This window comes from Sus scrofa, chromosome 16 (assembly GCF_000003025.6).
Source record: "Sus scrofa isolate TJ Tabasco breed Duroc chromosome 16, Sscrofa11.1, whole genome shotgun sequence".
Taxonomy (NCBI): Eukaryota; Metazoa; Chordata; class Mammalia; order Artiodactyla; family Suidae; genus Sus; species Sus scrofa.
This window is the reverse complement of record NC_010458.4, coordinates 48,084,521-48,094,347: the sequence shown is the minus strand read 5'-3', so window position 1 is coordinate 48,094,347 and position 9,827 is coordinate 48,084,521.

Below are 9,827 nucleotides of genomic sequence, written 5' to 3'. Positions count from 1 at the left end.
CCTCAATAGAGTGGCTTTATTTATGGTTAATTAACAAAATCTAATACCCTTTCAAGATTTAAAAAAAAAAAAAACACTCAGCAAACTAGAAATAGAAGGGGACTACCTCAATAAAGAGCAGAAAATAAAGAGCATCTTTAAAAGAGTCTCGCTAGCATCATACTTAATCCTGAAAGAGTGAATGCTTTCTCCCTACAATTAAGAATAAGACAGATGTCCACTCTCATCACTTCTATTCAATGACGTACTAGATGCAAACACGACCGGGCAAAAGAAATAAATGGCATCACAATCAGAAAGGAAGAAGTAAACCGTCTCTATTCAGAGATGATATCATATATAGAAAATGCTAAGGAAAGTCAAAAAATAAAAGCTGATGGAATTAAAGCATGCAGCAAGGTTCAGAACCCAAAATCAATATACAAAAAACAGTTGTATTTCTATATACTAGCAATGAACAATCTGAAAATGAAACCAAGAAAACAATTCTATGTACAAAAGCATCAAAATAATAAAATAGGAGTTCCCATCGTGGCGCAGTGGTTAACGAATCCGACTAGGAACCATGAGGTTGCGGGTTCGGTCCCTGCCCTTGCTCAGTGGGTTAACGATCCGGCGTTGCTGTGAGCTGTGGTGTAGGTTGCAGACGCGGCTCGGATCCCGCGTTGCTGTGGCTCTGGCGTAGGCCGGTGGCTACAGCTCCGATTGGACCCCTAGCCTGGGAACCTCCATATGCCGCGGGAGCGGCCCAAGAAATAGCAACAACAACAGAAGACAAAAGACAAAAAAAAAAAAAATAATAATAATAATAATAATAAAATACTCTAGAAGTAATTTATCAGAAAAATGCAAGTCTTATACACCAAAAACTACAAAAAAAATCATTGAAAAAAATTTAATAAGACCTAAATAAGTCAAAAGACATTCCATGTTCATGGACGGAAGATTCAGTAGTTTAAGGCGGCCATACTCCCCAAACTGAGCTACAGATTCAATGCAATCCCTATTAAAATCCACCAGATTTCTTTATAGAAAATTACAAGCTGATTCTAAAATTCATATGGAGAGTCAAGGGACCCAGAATAGCCAAATAATATTGAAAAAGAAAGTTGGAAGATGAATACTTCCCAATTGCAAAACTTACTCCTAAACTACATTAATCAAGCAAGTGTGATACTAGCATAAAGGCAGGCATAGAGATGAATGGGATCTAACTGAGCGTTCAGAAATAAGCACACATGTCTATGGTAAACAGAGTTTTGACAAGGGTGTCATGATAATCAAATGGGAAAAAAACAGTGCTTGTCAACAACAGTGCTGGGACAACAATATACACATTAAAAAAAAATAAAGACAAAAATCAAACCCAAGTCTGACCCCAAGTTCACACTATATATAAAAATTAACTCAAGGAGTTCCCGTCATGGCACAGTGGTTAACAAATCCGACTAGGAACCATGAGGTTTCGGGTTCAATCCCTGGCCTTGCTCAGTGGGTTAAAGATCCGGCGTTGCCGTGAGCTGTGGTGTAGGTCACAGACGCGGCTCGGATCCCGCGATTCTGTGGCTCTGGTGTAGGCTGGTGGCTACAGCTCTGATTAGACCCGCAGCCTGGGAACCTCCATGTGCTGAGGGAGCGGCCCTAGAAAAGGCAAAAAGACAACAACAACAACAACAAAATTAACTCAAAATGAGTCATAGAGCTAAATGTATGAGCTAAAACTATAAACCTTACAAAAGAAATATAGAAATAAATCTTTACAACCTTGGATTAGGTAATGGTTTCTTAAAAACAATTCAAAAGCACAATCAGGAGTTCCTGTTGTGTCTTAGCAGGTTAAGGGCCTGCATTGTCTCTATGAGAATCCAGATTTGATCTCCGGCCTCAGTTGGTGGGTTAAGGACCCAGTGTTGCTGCAAGCAAGGTCTGTAAGATCCCAGATCAGGCTACAATCTGGGGTTTCTGTGGCTGTGGCATAGGCTTCAACTGCAGCTCTGATTTAACCCCTAGCTCAGGAACTTCCATATGCTGCAAGTGTGACCATTAAAAAAAAGAAAGAAGAAAGAAAGAAAAGAAAAGAAAAAGCACAAATACAAGAAAAAATATGATGTTAGAGTGCATCAAAATTAAAAATTCTCAAGAGATACTATCAAAAAACAGAATGAAAGAAGTTATTTGTGAATCACATATCTGCGAAGGGACATCTATCTAGAATGTACAAAGAGCTCTTACAACCCAAGAATAGAAAGACAAGTTACCTAAATTTTTTTTAATGGGCAAAGGATTTGAAAAGACATTTATTCAAAAAAGAAATATAGATTACCAAAAGACCACTGAAAAGACTTACCACCGTAAGTCATTAGGGAAAAGCAAATCAGCCATTTCATACAAAAAAGGATGACTGAAATAAACAACAGAAAATCACGAGCAGTGACAAGGGTGTGAAGAAATTAGAATCCTAATGCATCCCTTATGCATTAGGTAAGGTAAAACCATACAGCTGCTTTGGCAGATTCCAAAAATGTTAAACATTGAGTTACCATATGACTTAGCAATTCTTCCCTAAGTATATACCAAAAAGAATTGAAAACTATGTTCACACAAAAGCTTGTCCACAAATGTTCGAAGCAACATTATTCAAAATAGAAAGTGGAAACAATTCAAATGTCAACCAACTCAGGAATGGATAAGCAGTAGTGATATGCCAATTTAATGAAATATTATCTGTCTATAAAAGGAATCAAATACTGACATGCTACGACATGAATAAAACTTGAAAGCACTGTCCTAATTGAAAGAAGCCAAACACAAAGGTCACATTTGTATGATCATTTATATGAAGTTCCATAATAAACAAATCCACACACAGAAGTAGATCAAAGATTGCCAGGGGCTGGGAGAGAGGAGAATGCAGAACGACTACCAACGGGTATGGGGTTTCTTTATGCAGTAAAGAAAATATAGTCTCTAATTGGATAATAGCAATGCTTGCACAATTCCAAATATTTTGAAAAACCACCAAATTGCAGGCTTTTAAAGGGTGAATGTTGTGGTGTGTGAATTATTAAGTTGATAACTTACAACATATAATAGTTTTTAAGAAGAGTTAGCAGTGGAACAGTCATAGATCATACAAACAAAAAATCTATCTGTTCCTAGATCCAGTATTCATCCTTCCCAATTAAAAAGAAAACACTGAAGCCACTCTGGATGAGTTATCGCTAATATTTACTTCAACGGATTTTTTTCTTTCAAATTAAAAGCAATAATATTTTTATTACCTTTTATTACAAGGCCCTCCAAATCCTAAAAGTTATCAGAGAAAAACCCAACAATAGTCCTCTTCCCTGCAACCCTCACTCCCACCATCACCTTTCCCTGAAGAGTACAAATGTTAAAAGCTAAATGTCTGCACTCTTCTCTATGCTCGTAGCAATGGATACGAAAAGAAAATCTTCACACCAACAAAGGTTTTTCTCTGATTTTACAAAAACTGGGTCATGCCATGCACATTTCTAACTTGTTTTCTTGTAGCTTGTCCTATAGGTTAATACATATAAATCAAACTCCTCCTTTTTAATGGTTATATAATATTCCAGAAATATGGACATGCCACAGCATATTTAACCATGCTCTATTGATGGCATTCAAGTTACTTCTTTTTTCGCACTTAATGTATACATTTATGTACATACAAACCAATTATTTTATTTCTGTAGGATAAACTTGTTCAAAGATTTAAAGATACAGAAAGTCATTACTTTGGACAACAATAAAAAAAGGTCTTTATTCCTTTAGACCATGGGATAGAGCACCATAGAAAAAATATATAAAAAAGAATGTGTAACTGAGTCATTCTGCTGTACAACAGAAACTGGCACAACACTGTAAAGTAACTATACCTTAATAAAACATAATTTTTAAATTAAAGGTCTTTATGTTGCATTAAACATCCTGCTTGGTGGAAATGGGAAAATGTATATATTTCTCAGCTCTGAGTCACAACCTTGTGGATAGATTAAGCTTTGTGGGCAAACACATAAATAAAATACAAATCACAAGTGCTCACCAAACAAGGTATTAGATCCTCTGTGTACGAGGGGGCAAAAGATGTGTCAGGACAGACACATTTCCTGCCCCAGGAAAACAAGCAGCCAAGGAAGGAAGCAGATTAGGGAAGCAGGCTGAACCCAAGCTTCCCGCTTGGACTGCCAAATTCCTCAAATCAACAACAAAGAATCCGATGAGGTTCCCAGGTTCAGAGATGGGGTTAGGTTTGGGATTTGGCTCAGGTTAGACCTATGATTTCTTTCGGACCATGGGTGTCCTTATTTGGCTATCTACTTTGCGTCTTCTCCTAGTTGGCTGGAGCCATTTTTTCAGGAAGGGAATACAGATGTTACAATCCCCGGACCGTGACTTATCTGAGGATGGCTTTCTTTCTTTTCTTTTTTTTTTTTTTTCCGTCTTTTTAGGGCTACGCCCGAAGCATATGGAGGTTCCCAGGCTAGAGGTCGAATCAGAGCCGTAGCAGCTGGCCTACATCAGAGCCACAGCAACCCGAGCCACGTCTGCAACCTACACCACAGCTCATGGCAACGCCAGATCCTTAACCCACTGAGCGAGGTCAGGGATCGAACCCACATCCTCTTGGATGCTAGTCAGATACGTTGCCACAGAGCCACTGTAGGAGCTCCTGAGGATGGTTTTCTTTTGTGGTCATGCACAAAAGCCAATGTGACTTAGTTTAAATGCTTGGGCCACAGCATTTTGTTCCTCCAAAACCCATAGATACGGCAGTTTTAGAAGTCTTCTCGCTTGTGGTAATTCTAAAGACAGCTTGAGTTTGGTTTCCCTGCTGGTGCCTTGCATGTGTGCACGGGTATAGAATATAAATAGAGTAAACTCTAAATGCACTCTCTGTCATTAAAATGGCTGAGAGCAAAACTGTCTGCTCTGATACATCCTTAGCTTATCCAAAATGATCAGACAGGGAAGGAACTCCACATGAACTCTGCCTATGGCAATGTGGCCATTACGTCACTAACTTTGAGTCTTAAAGGCCCCAAATAGTAAGGCCACAGCAAACTAGCCCGAGGCAATAATGTAGAGATCTGATTTTATGCCTCTCTTGCTTTATGTTACCCAATGCTATCAGAAGGAGCCATCCCACCCTGTTGTTTCAGAATGCCTCATACCACTTACTGGGAGGCAGCAGCTATTCCGTATGTCATAGCGCCACCCTCTGGTGGACCTAGGGAGTCCAGAATACATAGTTTTGCCATCTATGCTGTGGGCTGTGGGCTGTTGAGACCTGACATAGGAAGGGGAATATGATGGTTTTCTTCCTCTTTCTGGCTACTTCCCCCCAAAATCTGCCTTAGAGTCTCTTGCCAACTGGAGCAAAAGTGGAATTTATGGAAAGGATGTAGGGGAATATCCTCAAAATCTAAAAGAAGGACCAACAGGCTTGAAACAGAGCCCCTCCTGGAATTTCAGCTGCAAGCTGACAGTGGACATCGTGACATTGCAACTAGTCACTGGAATAGAAGTGACTATTTTCGTTCTTCCTGTTAACTCTGTTGAAGTTCCTGTTCCAGAGAGAGACTGTTCTATGGGGCTCGGGTCAGCGTCCCACTTCTTGGCAGGAAAGGATAAAGGGTCTGACAGTCCCATTGTACTGACTCAAGTGAGAAAGAGGCCATTCTCCAAAATAGTATTGTAGTGCTTTTAGAGGAAAAAAGCTCAATGTGTCCCTCCAGTTTATAGATAAACTGCCTTTCCAAGTGGATATTTGCAGGATTTTTTAACTTACGTAATTCAAAACATTTTCTTCACGTATATCTAGAGGTGGGTCTCTTCTGTTTTTGTCTGGAATGCACCGAGCCCCTTGAGCATGTGTGCTTGGGTTTTGTTTCATCCTTTATTATTGCTTCTATTTCATAGGTTATGCTATCTTTCCTAGGAACACAAACTATTCATATGTTGGATATTTGCTATGGCTTTCAATTTGTTTCCTTCTGCATGTGCCTTTTTTTCTGCATCCTAGAAAAGCCTTCCAAATCTGTTCTCCACATGACTGATGCTGATTGACATGCAAACTGTCGTGCACTGATTATGCTATTACTTGAAAGTGATCTATATCTTACTTGAATGGCTTCCATAGCCCAACCTGTTGTCTTTTCTTTTCAGCCTGTGTTCTCTTCCTGGCATCATGTTCATGTTTCACGACACTCAGTATCTCACTGAATTCTATTATTGTAGATACTAAACAATATCTGACAATTTCCATCTGGCTCCTTTAGGTTCTTCAGAGATAGGAAACTTCTATGAGCTTCCAGGATACTGTCCCCTGCCCTTTGTTCTGCCACATTTTCAAATGGACCCATCCCCACATTTTGTTTCATCTATGCTCACTCATTCTCAAACAAGGCAGGATCTATCCAGATTCACCGATAGCTAAGAGGTAGGCATTTGCCCTTAACCCCACTCTCTGTCTATTTAGGTATGCGTCAAATAATCTACCTAAGTCTACAACTAAAGAATAGATCAGGAGTTCCCATCGTGGCGCAGTGGTTAACGAATCTGACTGGGAACCATGAGGTTGCAGGTTCGATCCCTGGCCTTGCTCAGTGGGTTGAGGATCCAGCATTGCTGTGAGCTCTGGCGTAGGCCGGAGGCTACAGCTCTGATTAGACCCCTAGCCTGGGAACCTCCATATGCCTCGGGAGCAGCCCTAGAAAAAGACAAATAAATAAATAAATAAATAAATAAATAAATCAGAGTTCCCATTGTGGCGCAGCAGAAATTAATCCAACTAGAATCCATGAGGATGCATTTTCAATCCATGGCCTTGCTCAGTGGGTCAAGGATCTGGCGTTGCCATGGGCTGTGGTATAGGTTGAAGATGCAGGTCGGATCTTGCATTGCTGTGGCTGTGGTGTAGGCCGGCAGCTGTAGCTCCAATTGGACCCCTCGCCTGGGAATTTCCATATGATGAAGGTGCAGCGCTAAAAAGCAAAAAAAAAGAAAGAAAAGAAAAGAAAAAGAATTGATCAATGTGCCCAGTTCACAGCTTATTTCCCAGATAGTCCTCCTGAGTAGGAACCAGCGGTGAGGCAGCCCTCTTTCCGTCCGCCCGCAGTCCAGGTCCCTGATAAGCCTCGCTGGGATGCAAAGTCACACTTCTCAGAAATACCACCTACTGCTTGGGCCCTGTGTTTCAGAGAACCCACTCTGGCCATTTTTTGGCTATATGCTCCTCACCAAGAGAAGAATCTGCCAGACCAAGAGGATGTGCCCACCTAGAGCCTTTCTAGAGCACATTATAGTCAGGACCTTGAAATTCTCTGCCCAAATAGCTCGAGCCTATTTGCAGAGTCTGCATAGACCGTGCCCAGAGGTTCACCTTCCGAAGGGTCACCTGTGCCATAGGTATGTGCGCTCCCAGGCCCAACGAATGGCCAAGGGCAGCTGCGTGCAGAGGTTCTGGACACTCCAGCTGGGGTGCCACCCACGTGTGCTCAAGGCTGCTTGAAACGCAGCAGAGAGTGTAGGGGAGAGAGGGGAACCAAGCTGAGGGCGAATGGACTTGGGGCTGGCATTCTCCAAATCACTACTATTTCAGCATGGAACCCCAAGGAATTAGAAATTCTCAGTTTGAACCTAGATTTCCAGATTATTTTAAAGGCATATTTGTTGAGGTAAAATGACAGAATTTATTTTCTTTTGTCTTAGCTTATAATTTTTAATAATTTGGACATAGGGTCCATGGGCTTCTACTTCTTACCCTGGGCCCCACAAATATTAGAGGGGACCTAACAAACAGCTTCCAAGGCTCTTCCTGCCTGCCTGCCTGCCAGCCTGCCTTCCTGCCACCTACACAGAAGCAGCTCAATTTGGAAACAGGTTAGTTCCAGAGGCTCTGCAGAAGTCTGAAGGAAAGCAAAAAGTAACAGAGAAGGATACAGATTGCCGTCCCTGCATGGAACACCCTTAAATCCCTGTGTGCGTTGGCCCTTGGAAGCTTTATACTCCTCTTCCCTCCCCCACATCCTATCAGGCATCTTTCTAAAACTGAGCTGTTGCTTCAGGAGTTTCCGTCATGGCTCAGTGGTAACGAACCCGACTAGGATCCATGAGGAGGCAGGTTCGATCCCCAGCCTCGCTCAGCAGGTTAAGGATCCGGCGTTGTTGTGAGCTGTGGTTACAGACACGGCTCAGATCCTCCATTGCTGTGGCTGTGGCATAGGCTGGCAGCTGTAGCTCCAAGGTGACCCCTAGTCTAGGAAAAGAAAAGACAAATAAAATAAAATGGAACTGTTGTTTCAAAAATCTCTTTAGGCCAATTTCGTCCCGACTCCCTCCCTCTCTTGAGGGTCTCCAACAGTCCTGGAAGGAATTTTTCGCACATGTGGTGTAGGCTACACTTTGGTGCTTCAAGCAGACCTCCTTGGATCTCATTTACTATTTCTGTCCACTCCTCCAGCTTCTGTGTGCTTTTGCCTCTAGCAGCCCACATCTGTGACAATTTCAGGGGACTGCCATCAGGCTGCAAAAGCCACTTTGCCCCAGCAGGCAGACAGCTGGAAATACTTGGGAATCTACATCGCTCCAAAGTAACACTTAGCCAATGGCCAGTTTGTGTCAGAATATGTAACCCAGCTCCCTGGCTTGAATCTGGAACAATTCTAAAGGTTGCTTCCACTCCACAGTTCCCCTGATAAATCAAGCTGAAGCTACCCTCGATGAGACCTGACCTGAAACCACATGCTCGCCCTCATATTTACATGCAAAACTTATTTATTTATTTATTTATTTATTTTTAGGGCCCCACCTGAAGCACATGGAGGGTCCCAGGCTAGGGGTCGAATCGGAGCTACAGCTGCCAGCCTACACCAGAGCCACAGCAATGCAGGATCTGAGCCGCATCTGTGACCAACACCACAGCTCATGGCAACGCCGGATCTTTAACCCACTGAGCAAGGCCAGGGATCGAACCTGCATCCTCATGGTTCCTAGTCAAATTCGTTAACCACTGAGCCACGACAGGAACACTATGCAGAACTTATTTTTTTTCCCCATTTTGAATTTGTAAAATTACCTTGATTTTCATTTTCATTATAATCACATGTCTTTTCTTAGAGCAAATTTAACACTGTCTTTGCTTTTGCACTTTCAGACACGATTGTATTAAACATTTTACAAAACAAATCCACAATCAGCAAACATGGCCCATATCACACATAGTTACACTTAATATGTTACAGAAGGGTGGCAGCCAAAATGCCTGCACATGGCTTTTTTCCTCTGTTGGGACTCACAAAATTGACAAGGTTTTCTTTGTGTCTATAAAAATTTGTAACATAGCAGAGTAGCAGTTAATTCACATTGCAATTGGATTTAACACACAAAAAAAAACCTAATTTCTTTTTTTGGTCTCTAATTAATCTACCATAATCTCCCACCACTAATTAGTAAAGGGTTATTACCTAAATGTCCAATACAATGTAAAATTTAGTTCAGGGAGTACCCCGGTGGCTCAGCTGGTTAAGGATCCAGTGTTGTCACTGCTGTGATCCCTGACCTGGGAATTTCTGCATGTCATAGGAACAGCCGAAAAGTAAGTAAATAAAGGAGTATTGTGAGAAAAAAAAAATAAAGTTTAGTTCAATCCAGTAACTTAAGTTTTCCCTTTAGATAGTGTCATCCTCTTAAATACAATAAACACATGTCCTCTCAGATGGCTGCCCTGTCCTTGGTTCTCCCTAAGGGGTCACCCAGATACGCAGGGAAAGGGATGGGTGGCTTATGAGACAAGCCAACTT